Genomic DNA, 15,137 nt, shown 5'->3' with positions numbered 1-15,137 from the left:
AACTTGCATTCCCACCAAGAGTGTAAGAGGGTTCCCCTTACTCCACATCCTCTCCAACACTGTTGTTTACTGTCTTGTTAATTTTGGCCATTCTAACTAGTGTGAGGTTGTATCTCAATGTGTTTTTGATTTGAATCTCCCTGATGGCTAGTGATGATGAACACTTTTTCATGTGTCTATTAGCCATTTGTATGTCTTCTTTGCAGAAGTGTCTGTCATGTCTTCTGCCCGTTTTTTGATGTGATTATCTGTTCTATGTGTGTTGAGTTTGAGGAGTTCTGTATAGATCTTGGATACCAGCCCTTTGTGGTGACATTTGCGAATATCTTCTCCCATTCCGTGGGTTGCCTCTTTGTTTTGTTGACTGTTTCCTTTGCTGTATAGAAGTTTTTGATCTTGATGAAGTCCCAAAAGTTCATTTTCGCTTTTGTTTCCTTTGCCTTTGGAAACATGTCTTGAAAGATGTTGCTGTGGCCGATGTCAAAGAGGTTACTGCCTATGTTCTCCTCTAGGATTTTGATAGATTCCTGCCTCACATTGAGGTCTTTTATCCATTTTGAGTTTTTTCACATACGTGTATGGTGTTAAGAGAATGGTAGAGTTTCACTCTTCTATATATAGCTGTCCAATTTTTCCAGCACCATTTATTGAAGAAACTGTCTTTTTTCCACTGTATATTTTTTCCTGCTTTGTCGAAGATTAGTTGACCATAGAGTTGCAGATCCATATCTGTGCTCTCTACTCTGTTTCACTGGTCTCTGTGTCTGTTTTTGTGCCAGTACCATGCTGTCTTGGTGATCACAGCTTTGTAGTAAAGCTTGAAATCAAGCAATGTGATGCCCCCGGTTTGTTTTTCTTTTTCAACATTCCTTAGCAATTCGGGGTCTCTTCTGGTTTCATACAAATTGTAGGATTGTTTCTTCCAGCTCTTTGAGAAATGTTGGTGGAATTTTGATTGGGATGGCATTGAAAGTATAGATTACTTTAGGCAATATAGACATTTTTTCAAAAAAATTTTTAAAAAGATTATATTTATTTGACAGAGATCACAAGCAGGCAGAGAGGCAGGTAAGGGGTGGGGGGAAGCAGGCTCCCTGCTGAGCAGAGAGCCCGATGCGGGGCTCAATCCCAGGACCCTGAGATCATGACCTGAGCCAAAGGCAGAGGCTTAACCCACTGAACCACCCAGGCACCCCTAGGTAGTATAGATATTTTAACAATGTTTATTATTCTGATTCATGAGCATGGAGAGCATGGAATGCTCTTCCATCTTTGTGCGTCTTCAATTTCTTCCATGAGTGTTCTGTAGCTCTTTGAGTACAGATCCTTTACCTCTTTGATTAGGTGTATTCCCAGGTATCTTATGGTTCTCGGTGTTACAGTAAATGGAATCAATTCTCTAATTTCACTTTCTATATTTTCATTGTTAGTGTATAAGAAAGCCACTGATTTCTGTACATTGATTTTGCATCCTGCCATGTTACTGTATTGCTGTATGAGTTCTAGTAATTTGGGGGTGGAGTTTTTCAAGTTTTCCATATAAGGTATCATGTTATCTGCAAAGAGAGAGAGTTTGACTTCTTCTTTGCCAATTTGAATACCTTTTATTTCTTTTTGTTGTCTGATTACTATTGCTAGGACTTCGAGTACTGTGTTGAACAACAGTGGCAAGAGTGGGCATTTTTGTTGTGTTCCTGATCTCAAAGGGAAGGATGTCAGCTTTTCCACTTTGAGAATGATATTTGCTGTGGGTTTTTCATAGAAAAATTTTATGAAGTTGAGGAATGTTCCCTCTAACTGTATACTTTAAAGCATTTTAATGGATGCTGTATCTTGTCAAATGTTTTTTCTGCATCAATTGAGAGGACCATGTGGTTCTTCTCTCTTCTCTTATTGATTTGTTCTATCATATTGATTGATTTGTAAATGTTGAACCATGCTTGCATCACAGGGATAAATCCCACCTTGTCATGGTGGATAATCTTTTTAATGTACTGTTGGATCCTATTAGCTAGGATCTTGTTGAGAATCTTGGCATCCATATTCATCGGGGATATTGGTTTGAAATTCTCCTTTTTAATGGAGTCTTTGCTTGGTTTGGAGATCAGGGTAATGCTGGCTTAATAGAAAGAGTCTGGAAGTTTTTCTTCTGTTACTATTTTTTGAAACAGCTTCAGGAGAATAGGTATTATTTCTTCTTTGAATGTTTGATAGAATTCTCCAGGGAATCTTTCAGGTCCTGGGCTCCTGTTTTGGGGGAGTTTATTTTTTTTATCACTGCTTCAATCTTGTTGCTAGATATAGGTCTATTCAGGTTGTCAATTTCTTCCTGATTCAGTTTTGGAAGTTTTTAGGTTTCCAGGAATGCATCAATTTCTTTTAGGCTGCTTAACTTATTGGCATATAACTGTTGATAATAATTTCTGATGATTGTTTCTATTTCCTTGGTATCAGTTGTGATCTTCTTGTGATCTCTCCTCTTTCATTCATAATTTTATTAATTTGGATTAGTTTGGCCAGTGGCTTATCAATCTTACTGATTCTTTCAAAAAACCAGTTTCTAGTTTTGTTGTGTTCTACTGTATCTCAAGTTTCTCTCTCATTAATCTCTGCTCTAATCTTGACTATTTCCCTTCTTCTGCATGGGCTTGTCTTAATTTGTTGATTTTCCAGTTCTTTAAGGTGTAAAGAGAGCTGGTCTATGCTGGATATTTCAATTTTTTTTGAGAGTATGTTAAGTTTTAAAAGAAACTATTAAACTGCCTTTCCAAGTGGCTGTACCATTTTGCATTCCTGTTGCTCCACATCCTCACTTATTTAAGTCTTGAAGTCAGAGAGCATCAGTCCTCCAACTCAGTTTTTCTCCTTCAGTATTGTGTTGACTATTCCAAGTCCTTTGACTTCTATTTTAATCTTTATGATCAGTTTGGTAACCATAAAATAACTTGCTGAGATTTTGGTTGAGATTGCAATGACTCTGTAAATTGAATTGGGAAGCACTGACATTTTGACAATATTGAGTTTTCGTGTCTCTGGACATGGAATCTCTCTCCATTTATTTAGTTCTTCATCTGAGTTTTTAGTTCTTCATCTGAGTTTTAGTTTTTGTTTTGTTTTTGTTTTTGTTTTTTAATATTTTTTTTCCAATTTATTTATTTTCAGAAAAACAGTATTCATTATTTTTTCACCACACCCAGGGCTCCATGCAAGCCGTGCCCTCTATAATACCCACCACCTGGTAACCCAACCTCCCACCCCACCACCACTTCAAACCCCTCAGATTGTTTTTCAGAGTCCATAGTCTCTCATGGTTCACCTCCCCTTCCAATTTACCCAAATTCCCTACTCCTCTCTAACACCCCTTGTCCTCCATGCTATTTGTTATGCTCCACAAATAAGTGAAACCATATGATAATTGACTCTCTCTGCTTGACTTATTTCACTCAGCATAATCTCTTCCAGTCCCATCCATATTGCTACAAAAGTTGGGTATTCATTAGTTTTCCCTATATAGATTATCTACATATTTTGTTAGATTTATACCTAAGTGTTTAATTTCCTTAAGTGTTTAGTGTAAATAGTATTGCTGGGTTTTTCCAGATTTATTGAGATATAATTGACACATAACATTATGTTAGTTTAAGGTTTACAGTATGTTGATTTGATACATTTATGTATTGTAAAAGGATTACTGTCACAGCATTAGCTGACACGTCCATCCTGGCACATAATTACTATCTCTTTTTTTGTGATGAACACATCTAAGATCTGCTTTTTCAGAACTGTGAAGTATATTTGCAGTATTATTATCTATAATCAGCATGTTAATTTTATCATTGGAAGTTTAAATCCTTTGGCCAGCATCTTCCCATTTTCCTCACCCTTTAGTCCCTGGTAATCATCACTCTACTCGGTTTCTCTGAGTTTGGCTTTTTTAGATTCCACATACAATTGATATCATACAGTATTTATCTTTCTGTGTCTGACTTATTTCACTTAGCAAAATGCCTTCAAGGATCACTATAGTTAGTTGCAAATGGCAGGATTTCCTTTCTTTGCATGGCTGAACAATATCCATAGATATCCATATATGAATATATTGTATAATATACAATGCATTATATTACATAGGTTCATATTTGAATATTTATTTATATCTCTATCTCTATTAATCTGTGTGTGTGCATCTCCTTTATTCATTCATCTGCAGATGGACATTTATGTTCCCTTATCTTGACTATAGTGAATAATGCTACAGTGTGGGTATGAAGATATTTCTGCAAGATCCTCTTTTTATTCACTTTGGATATACACTTAGACCTCAGAATGCTGGATCATAATGTAATTCTATTTTTACATTTTTGTTTCAAATTTCATGTATTTAGTGTTGGTATACAAGAAAGTGAGTAACTTCTGTGTTTTAAACTTGTATCCTGCAATCTTGCTATAATCATTTATTAGTTCCGGCAGGGGATAGGGGTTGTTTTGTTTTCCTTTGTGTTTTTTTTTTGTTGTTGTTTGTTTGTTTGTTTTTGTTTTTGTTTTTTAGAGATTTATTTGAGAGGGAGTGAGAGAAAGTGTGTGAGTGAGCTGGGGGAGGGGCAGAGGATGACAGAGAGAATCTAAAACAGATTCCTCGCTAAGCACAATGACTCATGTGGGATTTGATCTAATGACTCTGAGATCATGACCTGAACCAGAACCAAAAGTCAAGACTGATAGAGCCATTGAGGCACCCATTTTTGTTTTGGGGGGTTTTGTTTTGTTTTGTTTTATTTTGTAGATTCTTATGAACTTTCTACATAGATGATCATGTCTTCTGTGAACAAAAACAGTTTTATGTCTTCCTTCCCAATCTGGATGACTTTTACTCCTTATATTAGCAAGGACTTCCAGTACAGGGTTTAAAAAGGAGTGGTAAGAGGGGATATCTTTGCCTCATACCAGATGTTAGTAGGAAAGGATCAAGTTGCCTACCATTAGGTATGTTGGGTATGTTGTTAGTTATTGGGTTTTTGGTAGGGGGGTGGGTAGACTTCATCATGTTGAGAAAGTATCCCTCCATTCCTACTCAACTGAAGGGATTTTTGTTTTTAAATAAAATCATGAATGGATGTTGGATTTTATCAAATGCTTTTTTCTTTTTCTATTGATAAGATCATGTGATTTTTTTTTTTTTTTTTGCCTTTTTAGTCTGTTGATGTGATAGGCTATATTCATTGATTTTGAATGTTGTGAATCTTGCATACCTGGGATAAATCCCACTAGGTTGTGATATATAATTGTTTCTGTACTTTTAAAAAATTCAGTCTGCCATATTTTGAGAATTTTTCACATCTACGTTCTTGAGATCTGTTGGTCTGTAGTTTCCTCATAATGTCTGACTGGTTTTGGTACTAAGATAACCTTGACCCTTAGAATGTTAGCAAGTATCCTTTCCGCTTCTGTCTTTTGAAAGAGATTGTAGCACATTTATTCAATTTCTTCCTTAAATGTTTGGTAGATCGGTGAACCCATCTGGGCCTAGTACTTTCTGTTTTGAAAGATCATTAATTATTGCTTCAGTTTCTTTAATAGATATAGGCCTATTCAGATATTTATTCTTATGTGAATTTTTGTCTTTTAAGGATTATATCTCTTAAGAAATTGGTCCATTTCATTTATCAAATTTGTGGTCACAGAGTTCATAGTATTCTTGTTATCTTTTTGATATCCATGAGGTCTGTAGGGTTGTTCCCTCTTCCATTTCTGATATTAATAATTTAGTCCCCCCCTGATTTTTTTCTTAGCTTGGCTTATCAATTTTTTTGATCTTTTTGAACATTTTTTTAAAATTTCCCTACAGATTTGTTCTTTTTAATTTCATCTCTAATTCTTATTTTTTTCCTTCTGTTTACTTTGGCTCTTATTTTCTAGTTTTCTTACATGAAAACTTAGACTATCAATTTTAGATCTTTTTTCTTTTCTAATATATGTATACAATGTTATAAGTTTCCCTCTAAGCACTACTTTCACTGAATCCTGTTAATTTTGATAAGCTTTCATTTTCATTTAGTTCAAAGTATTTTTTAATTTCTCTTGAGATGTCTTCTTTAACCTATGTGTTATTTAGAAATGTGTGGTTTAATTGCTATGTACTTTGGGATTTTTCAGTTATCTTTCTGTTACTGATTTCCACTTTAATTCCATTGTGTTCTGAAAGCAGACATTGTATGACTTCTTTTAAATTTGTTAAGGCATTTTTCATGGCTCAGAATGTGACCTATCTTGGTAAATGTCCATGTGAGCTTGACAATGTGTATTCTGCTGCTGTTAGATAGAACAGTCTACAGATAGATTCTATCCAGTTGATTGTAGTACAGTTCTTAATGGTTCTTAAACCATTAAGAACATCCTTAATGGTTTACTCCCTGCTGGATCTGCCCATTTCTGAAAGAGGGGTGTTAAAGTCTCCAGCTATGATAACGTATTCATCTATATCTCTTTACAGTTCTTTCAATTTTTGTGTCACACATTTTAATGTTCTATTGTTAGGCACACACATATTAAGAATTGTATCTTCTTTGAGAATTCCTTCATCCATATGCAATGCCTTTCGTTTATGCCTGATAATCTTCCTTAGTTTGAGAACTGTTCTGTCTGAAATCAATATAGCTATTCCTGCTTTCTTTCTTTTTTTAAAGATTTTATTTATGTATTTGACACAGAGAGAGAGAGCACAAGCAGTAGGAGTGGCAGACAGAGTGAATGGGAGAAGTGTTTCTCCATGGAGCAGGGATCCTGAAGGGGGCTTGATCCCAGAACTCCAGGATCATGACCAGAGTAGATGTTTAACCCACTGAGCCACCCAGGGGCCCTTCCTGCTTTCTTTTGATTAGTGTTAGTATGGTATATTTTTCTCCATTTCCTTTTACTCTATATGCATCTTTTAAAAAGGTTTTATTTATTTATTTATTTTAGAGAGAGAGAGTGCAAGTGGAGGGAAAGGCAGAGAAATAGAGTGAGAGAGAATCTCAAGCAAACTCTACACCAAGTACAGAGCCTGATGCAGGGCTTGATCTCATGATCCTGAGATCATGATCTAAGCTGACATCAAGAGTTGGATGCTTAACTGACTGAGCCACCCAGGCATCCCTACTCTATATCATCTTTATATTTAAGGTGGGTTTCTTAAAAATAACAAATAGTTGAGTCATGTTTTTTGATACACTTTAATAATCTCTTTAAATTTATAGATTTAGATCATTGTCATTAAAAAAGATGGTTAATAGATACAGATTAATATCTACCATATTTATTAACCTTTTTTTATTTGCTGTCCTTGTCCTTTGTTCCTATTTTTGTCTCCTTTTTCTGCTTTTGATGGTTTTAATTAAGCATTTTCTGTGAATCCACTTTCTCTCCTTTCCTAACATATTGGCTATCTTTCTTTTTGTAATGTTTTTTAGTGGTTTCTCTAGAATTTGTAATATATAAGTAATCCAAGTTCACTTTCAAATAAATCTATCCCACTTCATGGTAGAGTCAGTACTTTATAAAAACAAGATAATTCTTCCTTTCCCTTGTATCATTGCTATAATTCACTTCACTTATATATAAGAATACATAGTATATATATATAGGTACATACACATACACACACTGTTGTCAGATCAATTAAGAATAAGAAAAGTAGGGGCGCCTGGGTGGCTCAGTGGGTTAAGCCGCTGCCTTCGGCTCAGGTCATGATCTCAGCGTCCTGGGATTGAGTCCCGCATCGGGCTCTCTGCTCAGCAGGGAGCCTGCTTCCTCCTCTCTCTCTGCCTGCCTCTCTGCCTACTTGTAATCTCTCTCTGTCAAATAAATAAATAAAAAATCTTTAAAAAAAAAAAAAAGAATAAGAAAAGTAAAGGCTTTAACTCACTTATTCTTCTTCAGTGCTCTTTTTTTCTTTATGTAGATATAAATTTCTGACCTGTTACTTTCTTCCTAAAGAACTTCTTTTAATAGTCCTTGCAAGGCTTGTCACGGGCAAAAAATTCCCCCAATTTTTGTTTCAAAAAGTCTATTTCTCCTTCACTTTTGAAGGATAATTATACAGAGTATAGAGTTCTAGGTTGATGGCTTCTTTTTTCTCTCAACACTTTAAATATTTCACTCATTTTCTTCTTGCCTGCCTGGTTTATGAAGAGAAATCAGATGTAATTCTCATCTTTGTTCCTTTCTAAGCTGTTTTACTCTCTTCCCCTTTGGCTTCTTCCAACATCGTTCTTTTATCTTTGATTTTTCTATAAATTGAAAATGACATCCCAAGGTAGTTTCTTTTTCCCCCCTTGGGATTTATTCTACTTGAATAAATTAGCTTCCCCAATATGTGGCGTGGTATCTGATATTAATTTATGGGAAATTCTCGCTCAGTATGATTTCAAACTTCTGTTCCTTTCTGTTTGTCTTCTCCTTCTGGTATTCCTATTACATATATGTTGTATGTTGCATAATTGTCCCACAGTCCTTGGATATTCTGTTTTTTCCATCTTTGTTCTTTTTGCTTTTTGGTTTTCAAGCATTCTGTTGATATATCATCTAGTTCAGATTCCTTACTCAGCCACACCCAGTCTAATAAGCCCATCAAAAGCATTATTCATTTCTGTTACAGTGTTCTTGATCTCTAGCATTTATTTTGGGTTCTTTCTTGGAATTTCCATCTCTCTGCTTACATTGCCCATCTGTTCTTGCATACGGTCTACTTTATCCATTACGACCCTTAGCATATTAATCATAGTTGCTTTAGATTCCCTATCTGATAATTCCAACATTCCTGACATGTTGCTTGTTTTATCTCTTCAAATTGTGCTTTGCCTTTTGGTATGCTTTGTGTGGTGGTTTTTTTTTTTTTTTTTTTCCTTGATAACCAGACATGATGTGCTGGTCAAAGGAACTGCTGTAAATAGTCCTGTAGCAATGTGGTGGTGCAGTGTAGGAGGATAGAAATCATTCAGTAGCCTTATGATTAGGTCCATTCTTTTAGTGAGCTAGGCCTTTGGACTGTGACTTCACAAATGTACCTCAGTACCACACGCCCCGCCCCCTTAGATGGAACATGATGTCTAGAGTGGGTTGGAGTTGTTCCCCCTTGGAAGGCTAGAGCTAGCTGGAGCTGGGTATTTCTTTTCCTGAAGTTAGTTAGGCTCTGATAATACCCCAGAAAGTTAGGCTCTGGTTAACTAGTTTTCCCTGAGGACAGGCCTGTGTGTGACAAGCAGAGTACTCTGACATATTTTTTATGGCTCCTTTCCCCCTTTCCCTTTCAGAAGCTGAAGGTAACTTTTCTCTGCTATTTTTGGTGGGAATCCAGTCCAGTTCCTGAAAGTAAATCAATATTGAGGGGGCCTCTCTATGACTAGATCCCCCTGGAGTGTTTCATTCTCAGACTTGTCCCCACGGAGCCTCCAGCAGTTTATCAGTTACAGTTCAGGTTTTCTTTCCCCTGGCACCGGTTCTGGTGAAGTTTTCTGCTCCTGAATCTCTGCTCGGCTAAGCCAGTACTCTCAGTTTGTCTGTCTGACTCTTCAACCTGGGGGCAGCAGCTTGCCTTGTGTTTTCTCCCTCTTATGGATCCAGGAATAGTTCATTTTTCAGTCTATTCAGCTCTTTACTTGTTGTTAGGACAAAGTAGTAATTTCCAAGCTCCTTTCATGTGGAACTTCCAAACTGGAAATCTGAAGTCAAGTTTTCAGCCCCAAGAGAACTGAGCAGAAGTAGTGGCATCTAGGCACAAAGCCAAATGAGGCTGGCATGAAGGGTAGCAGTTGAAAGGAGGAACAGTGTGAAGTGAACAATGATTTGGGGATCATTTCTAAACTGAAGGGAAGGCAGTTCAGCCAGAATTAATTTAGTTCCTGCTGCTGTGAATGTTGGCATTCCATCCAGTGATTAAAGGGGAATTCCATAAGCTTTTTTTTCTAGAGCAGCATTTTGCAAACCTGTTCTATGGAACATTGATGAATAAATAACAATCTGTCAAATGAACAGAGAGTTTCCATTGTTAAATATTATTGGAAATCTCTGGATAAGACAACATTAGGTTTCTTCAGAGTAAAAGTTTACCAGACTTTGATATCGATATGCCCTATAAATCTCTCAGACGGGTGTTTAGAATGCAGGGTATTTGGATTTTCGAACTTTGAATTTAGGTGGTTATTTCTTTAGGAGGGCAAATGAGCTAATCCACAGGACATGCTCTGGAAGAAAAGCTTTATATTTATCTAGTCCTAACATTTTCACTACGTTCTATGAGAACTCTCTGGAAACACAAAGTAAAGTAAGCAAAAAATTATTCTCCAGTCACTGTAAAACTCCCCACAAACTGCTTACCCCTGAAAAGTTAGTTAAGGTGGAGTCTTCCATATGCCAAGTTGCCCTGTAGTTCAGTCTTGCTTCTGTCCACTTGGCCCGCCAGCCCTCTTTTTCTTCCTTGATTCAGGGTAGAGTGGTTTTTGCAGCTATCAAGGTCACTCATTAAATGCCTTGTCATTCTTTACCTGTTTTACTGCTTAAGGAACCTGCAAAAGGCAGGACTTAAAGCAATCTCACATGTGTTTAGGTACACATAATTGGTTTATTTAATAACATGTTGAATCATTAACTTACAGAGTCTACAAATGTTCATCTGTTCATCTGGTTCTCTAGTTCATAACTTCAAAGTTGCTTTCCTTGAACAAACAACTAAATGCCTCTTGAAAAGAATATTCCCGAAAGGAACAGAACTTCTGGTTTGTTATCATCCTAACAGAAAATAGTATTTTATACAAAGATAATGTATTATCAGAGAAAAACATACTTAGGATAACATTACAGAAGATGAACCACTCATATGATTTTCCCATTCTGACCCCTAGAATGACAACTGCCAAAGTCAGTGGATATACCAGTCCAGATATCCTCATATAACAAGTCCTAGAGAGGTTTTTTTAATGTATGACTTCATATGGAAAAGAAAAAAAAAAGGATTATATAAGAATTATTAAAACCACAATTAAGAATAAGAATCAAGTTCATCCTTTTATGTAAATGACAATAACATCTAGCACTTACATAATGCTCACCATGGCCTTGACATGTGAGCACTTTGAACACCTGAACCCATTTAACACCCACAAAACCCCTATGAGACAGAGAAGGTACCCTTACCTTCTGGAGAAGACACTATACATGACTGATAACTCACCTATTGCAGCATATGATGTGTTCAGTGTGCTGTGCAGAGCTGTAAGGGTTGTGGTATACTGACTCACTCCCGTCAGTCCCGCACATGCGTCTGTGATGTGTTGTCTCAGATGATGTTTTTTCACTGATTGAACCTGAACTTCTCACAAACTCCAGAAGTTTATTGGAGGGGTTCAAAATATTTTTTTAAAAAGTACAATCATATAATAGCATCTATGCTTCTGAATTTTATGGGTACGGTGTATTATTATCTCCATTTAAAAAATGAGGACAGGGAGGCTCAGAGAAGTTAAATTTGCCCAAGGTCACAGAGCTGTAAGTGGTGGGGAATTGACTTAAATTAAGGCTGTTTGATTCTAGAGTCCGTGCTCTTACCAGAACCATAAATAAACAACCTATAAATAATATATAGTAAGTTTTTTCTATGAATTTGCATCCTCTATGTAAATTTCTTATCTCTTCTTTTCCAAATTACTTATCTATTTGTGTCCCACTGTGTTCTATAGCAGAGAAGTTATGTCTTTTATTTTTTTGTGAATGCAGAAGTTTTCAGACTTTCTCAGAGCTAGTTCCAAGGATGTTCATAGTACAAAATGACTGCTGTAAGTCATTTAGGACAGGACTGTCCTTTCCTGCTACTTTGTAAGTTGCTACAGTAATAGTCTAATTATTTTGTTTGGAAAAAATAACTTCCAGTGGGGCCCAAGATGATTAAGAACTGAGTACATGTGTGGATACTGTTATACTTCCTATCAGACTCTGTTAAATGGCCACCAAGGTCCTGCTATCTTAGGTTGACTATTATTTTCATGACTACTGTCATGTAGGTCACTCTACATGTCATTATATTCCTGTATATATACACTTAAGTCTGTAGGAAAGTGGAAAGAATTGCAAAGAGAACGGTTTTCTGGTTGCTTTTCCCATGTTAGCATGACTTTGCAATTCTGTTTTTTTCTTAAATGGCAAATTCCTGAATGGTCTTCCTCTGAAGAATGGTGCCTCAGACGAAAAATAAATTTTGATGGCCCAGAGCTGTCAGGATGAAAAGTCAATGTATTAGACTAGGATTTCATATAGGTCCACGTACAATTATGAGACAATTACAATTGGCTGTTGAATTATTAGTGGTGGACAGCTTCCACTGAAAGATGTCATAAAGTATTTGAAATATAAAAGGAGTATGAATTGATATGAGGGAGGAAGAAAGGAAGGAGAGAAGAAAGGGAGGGAGGGAGAAAAAATGGGGAGGGAAGACAGAAAGATCAAAGATTTAGAGAGGAACTGATGGATGTCTATGAATTGGGGGTGGGAGGCATAGGGAGTACCTGGTTTCAATAGGGCACATACAGTTAGAAAAACAGAAATTGGGGATATTATTTTCAGTATAGGTATTTTTTTATTTGGCTGGTGAAATTTAGCATTGATGGCCAGAGAAAATTCACTACCTTGAATAAGAAGGAATGATGGGGCTGGATCATCTCTGCCTGTGACTTGACAGACACATTCTTAATTATCAGGAATGAGGTACAAAAATAGCTAGATCTGCAACAGAAGGAGAGGGAGTGGGTACCCTCTAAGGAAGGTTTCTATTCCTGCTCAGATAAGCTGTTTCAATAGCCTATTCTTGGATAACAAAGAATCTTAATAGGATTGGACCTATAATTTTTAATGCTATTTTAACATACATATTTGAACATTTGATTTTAGTGACTGAAAATCTGGTTGCTAATAAATGTCTCAATTTCTAGAGTAAATAAGTTTTATTGTAGAGGGGACAGGCCAGAGGGATAAGTTGTTTCTCAATTTAAAAAACCCTAACTCTAAACCATCAGTCAAATATCCAAAAAATATTTTATATGGAACATTATACTCTGCGGTTTTAAAATAATGAACTATGTCTCAGCCATTAAAGTAGCAGCTTAAACCCATTTGCTTTTTTTCACTAAGGTGAAAGAATCATAAGAAGATTCTATGGAAAAATAGAAACATGAAATATTAGAACTATAAGGAGCATAGTATTTTAAGACACAAGCATATTGCCTCTCAGCTTTCCTTGCTATGCAATATGGCTAATAAGAAGGGAGTTGGGGTAAATTGGAAGGGGAGGTGAATCATGAGAGACTACAGACTCTGAAAAACAATCTGAGGGGTTTGAAGTTGGGGGGGGTGGGAGGTTGGGGTACCAGGTGGTGGGTATTAGAGAGGGCACAGATTGCATGGAGCACTGGTGTGGTGGAAAAATAATGAATACTGTTATGCTGAAAATAAATTAATTAATTAAAAAAATCCAGACAGATCTTTCAAAACACACACACACACACACACACACAAAGAAGGTGGAAAATAATTTAAAGCAGTATTACAACAATAGTAACCGCTCCTCTGGTTTTTATCACTGTTGTTATTGTTACTTTTAATTTACACCTGTGCCAATGTGTTTTATGATGTTCCACTTAACTTGCATTTTTTGATGTTCAGAATTGGGACTGTGATTTAGTTGGCCAGACCTTTCATTAAAATACTTGGGAGGATGCACCCCTATGTTTATTGCAACATTATTTACAATAGCCAAGATGTGGAAACAACCTGTGTCCATCTGTGGATGAATGGACAAAGACTGTGTGTGTGTGTGTGTGTGTGTGTGTGTGTGATATTACTCAGTTCTAAACAGAATGAGTTATTTCCATCTATGACAACTAGGATGGACCTAGAGTGTGTTCTTAGAGAAAGACAAATACTACCAATTTCTCTTCTATGTGGAATCTAAAAAAACAAACCAGAGAGAAACAGACTTTGGCAACTAGTGGTTGCCAAAGGGAAGGGGAGTTGAAGGTACAGGTGAAATAAGAGAAGGGGATTAAGAGGTACAAACTTCCAGTTATAAAATAAATCACAAGGGATAAAAATTACAGCATAGGGACTACAGTGAATAATATTGTAAAAAGTTTATATGGTGACATATGGTAGCAACACTCATCACGGTAAGCTTTTCACAATTCATATAGTTGTTGAATCACTATATAGTACACCTGAAAATAATATAATATTCTAGGTCAACTATACTTCAGTTAAAAATTTTAAAAAATACTTGTAAGGATCTTTTCCTTTGGCTTACATAAAATGATTTGTTTTTACTTATGTGGTATTAAATCATTTCAGATCTTCTTAATGACTGATTTACTTTCCTAATTAATTTTGAAAATCAAAACAGAGCACTAACTGACCATTCAAAATCCTTAGCTTGAGGGCGCCTGGGTGGCTCAGTGGGTTTAGCCGCTGCCTTCGGCTCAGGTCATGATCTCAGGGTCCTGGGATTGAGGCCCACATCGGGCTCTCTGCTCAGCAGGGAGCCTGCTTCCTCCTCTCTCTCTGCCTGCCTCTCTGCCTGCTTGTGATCTCGTTCTGTCAAATAAATAAATAAAATCTTTAAAAAAAAAATCCTTAGCTTGATACTGTTGACACCCACTTAATAGGAGGTCATACATATTTTCTAAGATTACTAGAAAAATTTTCTTTGAACCTCCCAACCCCTATATCCCCCAGAAAATAATGTTTTTTTTTTTTCCTTAACCAGTGACAAAGGGGACAATTATATTAAGAGATACAAACCTATTCTTGTTCTCTCTCTGCCATATCACATTTTCTGTTTTAGGAATGGCCACCATGGGTGTCTGATTTATTCATGAAATGCCTCAGATAGTACCATATGCTTGCAAGTCTTAATACATGCTATTTGATGATTGATTTATACACTCCATTTACAAAGTGCTAATGCAAAAACTGGCCAAATTCAGTCTCATGTCTCATATTAAAATAGTTCTTATGTCTATCCAGTAATGTCTTTTGTAAACAATACTAAATATTATTTTAAATTCATCAACAGCTCTTCATGATTAGCCGATATTCTCTGACAACAGAATGTACATGAA

The sequence above is a fragment of the Neovison vison genome, chromosome 12 (genome assembly GCF_020171115.1).
Source record: "Neovison vison isolate M4711 chromosome 12, ASM_NN_V1, whole genome shotgun sequence".
NCBI classification, from domain to species: Eukaryota; Metazoa; Chordata; class Mammalia; order Carnivora; family Mustelidae; genus Neogale; species Neogale vison.
Note: the sequence above shows the minus strand (reverse complement) of the source record.